This window comes from Ambystoma mexicanum, chromosome 2q, assembly GCF_040938575.1.
Source record: "Ambystoma mexicanum isolate Mex_15411 chromosome 2q, UKY_AmexF1_1, whole genome shotgun sequence".
Classification (NCBI taxonomy): Eukaryota; Metazoa; Chordata; class Amphibia; order Caudata; family Ambystomatidae; genus Ambystoma; species Ambystoma mexicanum.
Genome location: NC_090924.1, coordinates 42,468,775 through 42,481,282, shown reverse-complemented (window position 1 = coordinate 42,481,282; position 12,508 = coordinate 42,468,775).

Genomic DNA, 12,508 nt, shown 5'->3' with positions numbered 1-12,508 from the left:
AAGAAATGTGGATGGTTTGAATGTAATGATAGTACCGTTACTCTAAAACAGAGATTACCAGCAAATCTTACAAACGCTTATTTAATGTTCTTAAAACCAAAATTTGATAACTAAACTGTACTTAAACCTTAAGTACACTTGTAGTAAAAAATATAAACTGTCACAATATTCCAAAAGCTATCTAACATCCCAAAGATGCTACAACAACTAATCAGATAAATTAATACCACTCAAATAGAGCAAATAATAGACAGTTAGAATACGCCAATTGGTATCTAACTGTCCCAAAATTTAGAAATATCCAAATAGATAAAGCAATACCACGAAATGATATAAAAAAATAAACAGTTACAATACGCCTACTGGTATCTAACTGCTCCAAAATTTTACAATATCCAAACAAATACCTAATATCTTACTGCTCCCAAAAACTGGAACAATCCAATGTATAAAGCATTAGCCAGAAACAACAAGTAAACACTGAAAACAAACAAACAAATAAACTGTAGCATAACAGAAAAAGTTTTTTTTTTAATCCAACATGGATTTTTTTTCTCCCACAGACCCAATGATTTTAGCAACAAACACAGAAACTGAGCAAATTACAGAGTACTCTGGCTTGTCATCTACTAAATATGAGGGTAAAAAAAAGAAAAAATGTTGATTTATACAATGTAATAAGTCTTTATAAAATACTAATACTAACATGCTATTTTCTTTTATCAGAGAAATGAACAAGAAAAACATGGACTCTCATTACTAAACCAAATAGTAAGTATAACATGATAAATAAAACCATCGCAGCATATCACACCCATACTGGCTTATAACATTGTTCCTTATAAATTTGTTTTTGACCCAAAGTTATAAGCCACTATGAGTGTGATATGCTGCGGTGCTTGTGGCCAGGGCATAGACTCTTGGGTGCATGGCATATGAGTGTGATATGCTGTGGTGGTTGTGGCCAGGGCATAGAGTCAAATGGCCATGCACCCAACATTCTATACCCTGGCCACAACCACCGCAGCATAACACACCCATAGATTCAAGCATTTGAACCATTTTAATGTCCGCGGACACAAGGAAGTTCATAGAACACATTCAACTTGCCAGAGGACTATATGGACATTGTCATCAGGACACCCCCATTTTCTTTATGTACAAACATTTCAAACACCGCAAGTGTTCTTAGAACACTTTCAGCTTGACAACGAACAATACAGACAACGTCTTCAGGACACCCCCTGCGAACATTCCAGGACCCCACGCGTCTTCTTAGAACACTTTCAACTTGACATCGAATCCATTCTGTTTATTCATGAACATTTCAGAACAGCCGTGTTGTCCGCAGACAAATCAAACACAACAAAAGCGTCTATCACATAAAAAAAATACAACATTGCACCTATATCATATTCCCCCACCCTCCCCAAACACTAATACACACCAACACACTCCACTAAATACAATTTTTAATCCAAGTTTCACCGCGCTGTCCGCGGTTGTCTGCAAATGCAAGATGGCGGGTGCCACAGCCCACGCCGTCCAATCAGCGAACACGTCGGATGTCCGCGGACATCGCGCAAGCCGCTCGGCCAATCAGGGCTCTGTCCGCGGAGCGAACCGGGAAGTCCGTCTGCGAAGCGAACCGAGATATCACTAATTTTTTTGCCTTACATTTTGGTCATTTTAAAAAAAACTGCTGGACGGATTTACACCAAATTTACACAAGCATGCTTTCTGGACCACTCTGTAGCTCATTGAACAAAAAATGGATATGCTTATGGAAAAATTCAATCTTTTAAGACATTTTGTGGAGGACCACATAAAAGAAAAAATTAAATATCATTGTCCCACATGCACCTGTTCCCCCTCTCCATGTCCCAGTCAACTATCCGCAAACCCTCACCACCAAGAAAAACGTTATGATGAGAATTCCATCCCTTCATCCCCTCCATCCATCCTCTCCAAACCCCTAATTCTCACATATTTGTGTCAGTTTCTAATTCCCCGTCATAAATTTCCTATCTGTATATAATAAATATAGTAAATATTATGTGTGTTTTAATTCAGTCCTTTTTGTCTTTTTAAAAAAAAAAGGCAGTTAGGGTGTCCGTGGACAGCGCGGGAGTCCGGGATATCCGCAATTAACCAAATGGGGGTGTCCTAAGGACATTATAACTGTCCACACTGTCCGTAAGCAAGATGGAACTGTTCTTAGAACACACTCGTTGTCCGGAATGTCCGCAATTAACCAAAATGGAGTTGTCCTAAGAACACCATACCTGTCCGTACTGTCCGCAAGCAAGATGAAACTGTTCTTGGAACACACTCGGTGTCTGGAATGTCCGCAATTAACCATAATGGAGGTGTCCTATAGACACCATGCCTGTCCCTACTCTCCGCAGAACATCTACGCACATGCGCACCACACCTATAAGTCCTACGAACATCGCGTCTGTCCGTAACTGTCTGTCTCACGTGTGACACACTTTTAATTAGTTTGAGGACCCGAACACTGTCCATAGAACATTCACACGCATGCGCACAACCGTTTCCACGCATTTGTTGTCCTGTGGACACCCGTCCCATTCACAGGCGTGTTTGCAACGTCATCATGTGACCACACCCACACTGAGTGTGGTTCCTGATTTGTGGACACTGTCCGGGTCCCCGAACATTTTAAAAGTACTTTTTTGGACAATCCAAAGTATTTTACCGTAAAAATACACCATTGCTTATATCCCAGACAATGATCCTGGATTTCTACATACTTTTAGGAACTTTTTGAGCCGTTTTGGGGTGTTCAATCTGTCTGCGGACAGCGTGGCTGTCTGCGGAGCGCACACCTGCACCCCTATAAAAGGCCACACCCCAGAGCTCATCCTCATTGTGCTTCTGGCTACCTGACAGATCATTGTCTATTTTGGCTTTTGCTGATCTTGCTGTTCTTACTGCTTCCTATCATCAAACCTGATGGCATCTATGGTTGCTGCTGCTCCAGCTGGTGCTACTTGTGCCTCAGCACCACCCCAACCCCTCCACCACCACCACCTCCCCAAGGACCTGCAGAGGGGAACAGGCATGAGGATGTAGAGGAGGAGGATGAAGAGGATGAAGAGGATGAGGTAGTGGAAGACCCTACTACCAGCACTCGCTGTGAGTCTTGGGTGTGGCGGTTGTTTACCATTCAGGGTGGAGTGCCAAAAGTGCGTGTGAACAAGGTCACCTGCAACCAGTGCAAAATGGTGCTAAGTTGTGGGAGGTCTGGTTCGTACAGCTTTGTTACCACATCCATGAAGCAACACCTAAGGTCGTGCCACGGTGGGGCTATTTGCAAGGTTGTACCTTGTGATAAACGTAGTAGGTTGAGTTCCTCTACAACATCCTCCATTTCTGCTCCTGTCACCACACGCGATGCAGTACTCTGCAGGGGGGAGAGTCTTCGGAGTGTTTTCGAGACTGCGGTCACAGAGCATGAGAAGGTCTGCTACCTACCTAAATAAGGCCCACCCTACATCTTCCTCTCTCCACCTGCCCTTTCTTATCCCCGTAGTTGGTGTCCCTTCCTTACCCTCCTTTCCCCTCATTTCCTTGTGTGTCGTGTGAAAGAAAAAAAATTTTATAAAACAACAACCCCCCCCAAAAAAAGGCTTTTTTCAGATCCGCCTTTCACAGTTTAAAAATAGAAGTGACAAATAAATAGTGCCGGGCCCTGTGGACAGTCCGCGGACATTTTTTTTTTTGGGGTGCTGCCCTATCATAACCATTGCACTTTTCTCTAGGAGGAAGTGGTGGCTCTGAAAAGAGCCTTTTGGTGTTGTTTTTATGTGTTGGAAAAATTTCAAATGGTGAACACCTACTGCAAAATGGATTGCTATAATTCCAAAAAAGGTTGCAATGCATTTTTTACATTTTTCAGAAAAATCTAATTGCCAGCAAATGTAAAATGGACTCCATCTCTGCGAAAAATGTATGTACTGCGAAAAATAATATTTTCATTGTGAAAAGAGGACATGCCAACATCTCTTAAGGCACAAACAGCCTTATTGACATTGCGCTTCGCTCATTTGTGGACCAAATGAAGAAGAACGCAGCCACATTTTTTTCTGTGAAATACAAGAAAAAATTACTTGAGATTTTGGAAACATGTCCATGACCTTCCCAAGTTCTTCTTTCATTGCAAATTGCAAAGAAATTCCAGAACAATATCCTAAACTGTTCCCTCCACAATGAATTATAATTATGTCTGGATGATGCTGTGTCTGAACCAAGTCCAGCCACTTCATTTCACGTAGTCCATGCCGATGCACTTCCACATGAGGGAATCCAAGATCTGCAGCTACTCCACAGCGTTCTGCATGCACCTCCAACCAATGTATCTATGAGTCTCGCAAAATCCAGATAATCTGTTTTCTGAAACACACAGCCATAGCTATCTGTTCTTCTCCCAGGAAACATTTCTGACAAACTCTCTCCTTACACAACACACTCAGTAAACTTTATTGACCAATCCCTTGCTCTACTCATTCTCATTTGCATGCCACCCCACCCCAAAAACCTCTGTATGCAATACACGGTGTCCGCACACTACCACCATATTCGTGGACATATCGAGAATCTGACCATGATGAATTTAAATTTAAATACTGTGCCCCATTGCCCCTTTGAGGTTGGCTCTGAAAAGAACCATTTTTTTTTTGCAGATGCCTCACAGACACCTGTTATTTCGTATTTCGTTTCCATTTTTTTCTTACTTTACTCCTAAAATGTTCACATAACCTTATCCAAAGCAACCCTAACATTCCAGAACAGCATGGCCTTACCCATAAAAGATAAACAAATGCCATCTTCTTTAAAATAAACAGCATTACTGGAATCAATATTCTCATTATTACAGAAGAACATACCAGCCGTAAGTATGAAAGCACACATGCCTCGGTTGATTGCACACCTAGCAATGTTTTGCTGAGGAAAAAAAACAGAACTATTGTCCCATATTGACCTAGGTACTAATCCAGAAAATGTAAGTTTGGCATTTGGAAGAATGTTCATTACTGCTTGAACCAAGTGATCCAAATCTGCCAGGACCGTAGGGGCACTGACATAGCCCATATGAAAAGCACCACAGTGCAAAACTACCACATAGGGACTGTTCATCCTGCCCATATCTTCACAAACTTTTACAATTATCTGTACATTGCAACCAGGCACAGTGCTCGACACCACCTCCACTCCTTTAACATCAAAATTGTTTGCCACATGCCTGCATTGAGCATACTGCTGTAAACCATGCACAAACATATCTCCAAGCACCAACACCCTGACTTTCTCCACCTCTGCCATCTTCACTACACAAAGCCTCTTTCAACACAAATCCACAACCTCAACACCTGATTGGGTAATCCCTACAGTCCCCTTTCCATGCTGGATTTGCTAGAAAACCCTGAATGTGGCACGCCCTGTCCGCGGACAGCTGCGGTTTCCCGTGGACCGTGTAACTCTTAGACAGCCCATCTACCCTTTTCCACTTCACTCTCTGTGCCATTCCCTCATTGGATACAGATAAGCAGTCACACAACCATCCACCATCACAACCAAGACCTCTACATCTAACTCCATCATCAGAGTTCTGTACTTCAAATGCACTGTTGATCACTCTGAGTATAAGTCTCATATCATTGGAAAGCACCTACTACAAAAACTACTGTACAAGTCTCCGAGATTTCTACTTGCAGCTGCATGCATATCCACATGCATGAATACAAACCACAGGTATTCATATGTTATGCACAGTACATGTACAACCCTTATAAATGCATACAAACAGAGTAACTGCCACTTACCCTGTATAACCTATAAAACAAACTTACTATTATTTTTCCCATCTGCTATAATCAACTGTCACTTCCAAACCTGTCTGCTATCTAAAACAAAATTTCACACACACAACTATCTAAAAAATATAATATTAAAAGATGGGAGAAATAACATCATAAATGTAGAAAAACACTTAGTAGTGTATTATAAAATTACACACAGCCAGGATAAGTTCATGCATCTTTATACACTCGCACAGATAGACACTATCATTGAAAAGCTCCCAGCTGAAATAGCACCACTGCCTGTACATCACATCCTTCTGCTTTATTAGCCACACCGTCACAAGTGCATACAGTCTATGCTTTTCTAAACAGTTTCTGCCATTTACCTTACAAAAATTGCAAAACAAGTACATTATTATTTCTTCTATCTCCTAACATGCAATAACACAGCCTTAAGAAACCACGTGAGTTTTATATACTTAGTATTCTACTGATTTGCAAAGCATGTTAAACTAACATATTGTAAGTAAAATATAAAGGCTGCACATAGTCAAAGGAAATTGCATGCACACACTATGTTCAGTTATCAAACAACAATACTACTACAAAAACATAAAAAATCAATGTCTAAATAAACATCAGTGCTATAAACACACAAAATTACTAACTTCTTTCTGTAACAATTGCAGTGAAGACCACTCTCCTGAAAAGCAACAGCATCTGAAGTACAAACAACAATTCAGAAGAAACCTGCGCATTCCAAACAAAAAAGTAAGTACAATACTACCATAATAATCTTACAGTTACTGAAACACACTGTGGCGTTGAATCATGTAATTTGTGCACCGAAAAATGGGGATTTGTGCACCATTCTGCCCACAAATCCCCATTTGTTAAACAGGAATTTACAGGCAGATTGACACACAAATCCCTATTTTTTTCGGTGCACAAATTCCAAAAATCAGCCTCTAGAATGTAAGCATTGCAGAACAAAGAAATGTTTTAATTCTATACCATTAGATTTAATATTAGTGCTTCTCCTCACCACTAGCTTACTTTGTACTGTCATCTGAACACCAGTATAGTAACACACAAATTCAAGAATAGCCTTCCCAACTAGTTGTAGCTTCTCAATGCACAATCAATCACAAACACCACCACATACATCCTTACATCACATTCAGACACTCATGCACACAGCACACATACATTGCAGAACAGCCCAACCCATACCTTCTTTTTTTTTCAACAGACCCCAAAGAATGCCTACCAAAAAGCAGTCTGTAGAAAGCAACAGAGAAGTAGAGCAAATGAAAATAAAAGTCTCCAAAATAGCATCCATCTCTTGCAGAATTTTTACAAAAAGTTCAAACAAAAGATCTAATCGAGTCATTAAGCGAAACAAAACAAACTTCTAGTACACAAACTTTGCCTCCTCTTTCAAAATATAAAATGAAACAGAAAGTGATTAACAAGAGTTCAGCTACCACTACTGCTAACACTGCTCTTATAAATCTTGATGTAGTTGCAGGTAACCATTCCAAGAAAAGTATTTTACAAATGAATTTCCACCACAGAGTCCTTCAGAATCTTATAAAAACAGGAGAGAAATCATGCACAACCCTTAAAACCTACCGTAGAAAATTAATCTTAGAAGCTCTCATAGACAGTGCAATCCTTCTCAAAAGGAAATTATTTTTTTTAGTGGTAAACAGAATTAAACCACTAACAAAACTAACTACTAAATTACAAAAAAGACTTCTCAATAAACGGAATGTTAACAAAAATAACTTCTTAAATATCTGTAGAGGTGAATGTAGTTACACCACGAGCACAGAACCATATTTCAATGAAGAAGCATACAAACAAAAGCAAACACACACAATTGCCATACATAGCAGCGGACAAGGGTATGAAAAATGTAATAATGCAATTATGGAACAAGAAACGCTGCTCACAAAAATATCCGCAGAAAATTCAGTATCAGCTCTCCATCAGACTGAACCAAAACATCTAGTGTACAAATGGCCGTGCACATCAATTACGCCAGGTCCTCAATCAATGTGTAAAAGGCAAAGACAAATTCAAAATGAAACTTCTACAAAATATGGATACCTGTCCAGTGCGTGAACACACAACAAGGACATTCATTAGCCTGCATTACAGGCCCTAATTGCAAAAACACTTTCCATCATATCAAAATGATATCAACACATCATTCAACTGTAAGAAATCTAGACCAAAAACTGCACTATACTAAAAGCCCAGCTTTAGCATTAGACAATTTAAATAACAATCTTCTACATGGTACAGCCAAAGACTTACTCGAAGAAATAGAGCATATCCAGAGAAAATATTTTGGAAGTGAAAGCCACTTACAAAATACAATAACTTTACAACAGACTAGGAACAATTCTATAAATGGCAACCTTCTACTACACACATACAAAAAAGAAATACTATAATTTTAAAATGCATCCGCTGAAGTACCAAACCATGTGTGTGTGTGTGTTGCCGCAGAACTCTTTATAAAAGTAGCACACAAACTGTAGACGTAACATACAAAATAGAAGACAATGAAGATTCCAAATGGTTTGAATTAGCTCTCTACCTTATAGCATAAAACAAATACGAAATAAATGAGCCCTTAACACTTTGCAGTTACTGCACTTCAAAACTTGACAACAACCAAACTCCTTCATGTGCTATCACAAATACCTTGGACTTATTCCCACTACCAAAACCCTTGCAACAACATCATTTATATGAGAGCATCATAATTCAAACAGTACATCCATTTCAAGCAATAATACGCCTTCAACCAAAAACAGCAAACTTGCCTCCCTCAGAATTAGTGAAAGGCATTAGTGGCAAAGTAATTTATTTACCATTGTTCTGAAAGAAAATGTACACACTCTAGGAGTGCAACATACAATAGAGCAATCTAATTGTCTTAGTAAATGGGGTCCATATAAAAGACAAAAAAATTTGGCAACAACTCGTAGACTTACGTAAAGTTAGACAAGCCTTACAATATCTAAAAGACAATAATGAATACTACAAAGAAATTAATATTGAAGAAAACATGTGGGAAACCACTGAAATAATTCAAGAGTCACCAGAAACTGGTCAATTTGAACTTCTAGATCCTGCTACAGTATCCAATATTTTAGACCATTATACAATTCATCCATTACACTCTAAAGACACCATAGATGATCCACTAGAAATGTACCAAATGCGACAAACCAAAGGATCACTAATCAGCATATGGGAAAAAAGTATAGAAGCACATGCTTTTCCTCTACTCTTTCCTACTGGGAAAGGAGGAAGGTACAATGATAGACCCACTCAGATAACAGCATCCGAATACCGCTCGTTACAAATGTATTCTGAAGATCCCAGATTTAGACAAATGTGGAAAACATATTCCACCTACTCTTTGAAAGTGAATTAGCAACTCTATGCTACGGAGTTGCACACACATTGAAAACAGGTACCCATTTTCAAAATATGTCAGCTACGCAATTACTACAAAAAGTGCAAGATAAAGATGAGGTTTTACAATCAAGCATTACAAATCTGTTAGCAAACATGCGTGGTACTAAAGAGTACTGGTTCCGACGTCACAGAGATGTACGTTTTATGATAAGAAACCTTGGCCCACCATCTTGGTTTGTTACATTTAATTGTGCAGAATATGCATGGGAAGATTCACATGATTTCCTATGCATATCAAACACAAACAATGCAAACATAGATATACTAACACATGGATAAATTTGCTCCTTAGATTCTGTTAATGTTTCAAGATATTTCCATCATTGCTTCATTGCTATGCTACACTTTATTTGTAATAAAACTTTTCCTCCCCTCAGAGAAGTACAACACTTCTTCTGGAGAAAAGAATACCAAGCCGGAGGAGCACCACATATCCATATGCTTAAATGGATTAAAGATACTCCTAAATTTGGTCAATACAGTGATGTCACTGTTTTACAGTTTATCGAAAAATATGTTGCTTATGAAATTCCTTCAGAAGCAACAAATAGTGACCTTCATGCACAAATTTTAAAATTTCAAAGACACAAATGTGGGAAATATTGTTGTTGCAAATACAAAATTAAAGGGAAATACTACACCAAATGCCGCTTTGGTTTCCCTAGACCAGTTACAAATACAGGTCAAGTGAACAACTTCATGTCTTCAGTTAGACATAGTGTTCAAGGTAAATCACCTAAGAACACATGTTACATAAAAAAAGAACAGAAGAATCAAAATATATCAATGATTAAAATGCAATCATTGCCTGCTTATGGAATGCAAACATAAATGTGCAGTACATTGCTTACAATTTCACTGCAGTTGCACGATATGTTACAGCCTACTTAAACAAAGCAGACAAATCAGAGCTTCAAGACCTCTGGGATTACCTATCATCAGAAAGAACACTATCTCAGAAACTGTACAGTTTAGGCATAAAAATGCACTCTCATGGAGAATGTGGCTCCTATGAAGCTGCAGACCGTTTAACAGGTACTGCTTTGTATGGAAAATCTGAAAATATAGTATGGCTAAGTGTTGGTCCTGCTAAATCTAGAAAAATAGTTCTAAAATCATACCATGACATAGAAACAATAGCCAAAAATGATCCCAACAGCGAAGACATTTTAACAAACAATTTACTGGACACATACTACCCAAACAGGAGTACCACTTTGAAAACCATGTGTCTATACCACATAGCCCAAAACTTCACATACAAAAATAATATAAAACCAGAGGAAAACAAAGGTAGATACAGGATGACAAATTGTGAAGGTAGCTTAGTGAAACTTACCAAACGGAGCTTAATTAATCATATCAAATTGTCATTAAAAACTCCTCAACATAAAGAACTATATCACATTTCCCTGCTACAACGTTTTAAACCATGGAAAAAAGAAGAAGGGTTTCTAGATATCTATGACTACTATGAAGACACTTTCAAAGCAAATGAAAACACTATAACCGATGTAAACTTAACACAGTACAAAACAATGTTGCACAAAGAACAGCAACACGAAGAAGAACTCCAGGCCCAACTAGATAAGGACACTCCTGACAGTAGTCAACCTTCTGTAACAGGAAGTCAAGAACCACTGGGACAGCCACTAATAGCAAATGAGGCAGAATTTGTTATGACAGAAGTAGAAAACACCATGTGTCACTATGAAGAAGATACAGAAGACTTAACTGTACTCCAATCAAAACTTAACAATGAGCAGCATAGCATTTTTAAAGAAGTAACAAAAGAAATTGCACATGGTGTACAACATGAAATTAAAGAATGTATCTGCCAAAATTGCAAACCTATACTACTATATGTCAGTGGTCAAGCTGGTTCCAGCAAAACATTCTTAATCAAAATCATCAGCAAGTTCCTTCAACAATTGACAAACAACAAACTGTCAGCTTTTGTAACTGCCCCCACAGGTTTAGCTACCTACAACATAGGTGTTGTCACTTTACACCGATTACTACTCCTTCCCTTCCAGTAGAACACCAAAACAAATTAGAATATAACAAACTTTCTACAGAAGCTGCAATGGAACTACGCAGAGTGTTAAAACAATTGAAAATTCTACTAATAGATGAAGTGAGCATGGTCTCCAACCTAATGTTGGCTTTGATTCACCTCAGATTACAAGAAGTATTCAAAACAAACTACGAAAAGTTATTTGGTGGAAAACACATTATTGTTTTTGGAGATCTTCTTCAATTGACACCAGTGAAAGGTGAACCTATTTTTAACACCTTGGGACACAAACTCTGCCGTAAAACTGTTGGGAGTATAGGAAATGTCAACCTTTGGCAACATTTCCAATACAGAGAATTAACAGAAAACATGCACCAGTCGGCAGACCTTACATACGCCAACATTTTAAAAATTATTAGAGTTGGTGTACTATCTCAGGAAGCACAAGCAATATTAAAAACCAGGCACATCCATGCACTCTATGGCCATAACTCATGTGCTACTGATGTCATGGGACAATTAGCACACAAAAATGTCAATTGTATGTCCTTGATGCCAACTCTTTCAAGCTGTTCCAAATTCAATGAAACAATGTTGAAAAAAAAAATGCAACCAATAATTGAAATTTGCTCCACAGACAAACTGGACGTAGATGGTATGACACTACCCATGTGTCAACAAGCCACAACAAGACTAAATACTTTAGAAAACTCTCTGGCCGATTCATGGAATTAATGTGCGCCGAAAATTCCCGCGCCGAGGTGCCAAAATGTGCGATTCGCAGTAAAAGTGCGAAAATCGCAGTGCAACTGCGAAAATCGCAGGGAAACCAGCGCACATCGATTCATGGAAGTCCGTGCGCGAGAAAAATATGGGATGTGCGCTGAAAAAGTGCACGGCGCACGCCGGCGCATAGGTCATCCAACTGGGTGCGCCACGGCCGCTGCGAAATCGCACATAGCGCGGCGCACATCACAAAAGTAGGTGGAACACGGGGCGTAACACTCGTAATGGGGAACAACGCGTGAAAATATGGGCGTCACGGGGGAAGTACAGGAGGCAAGTGCGCGGAACGCCCCCATGCTTGCCTACAACTCGTATTCATGGAATTGAATAGGGCAAACCAGCGCATGGGCAAAGACGCGCACAGGGCCAAACAAGTACG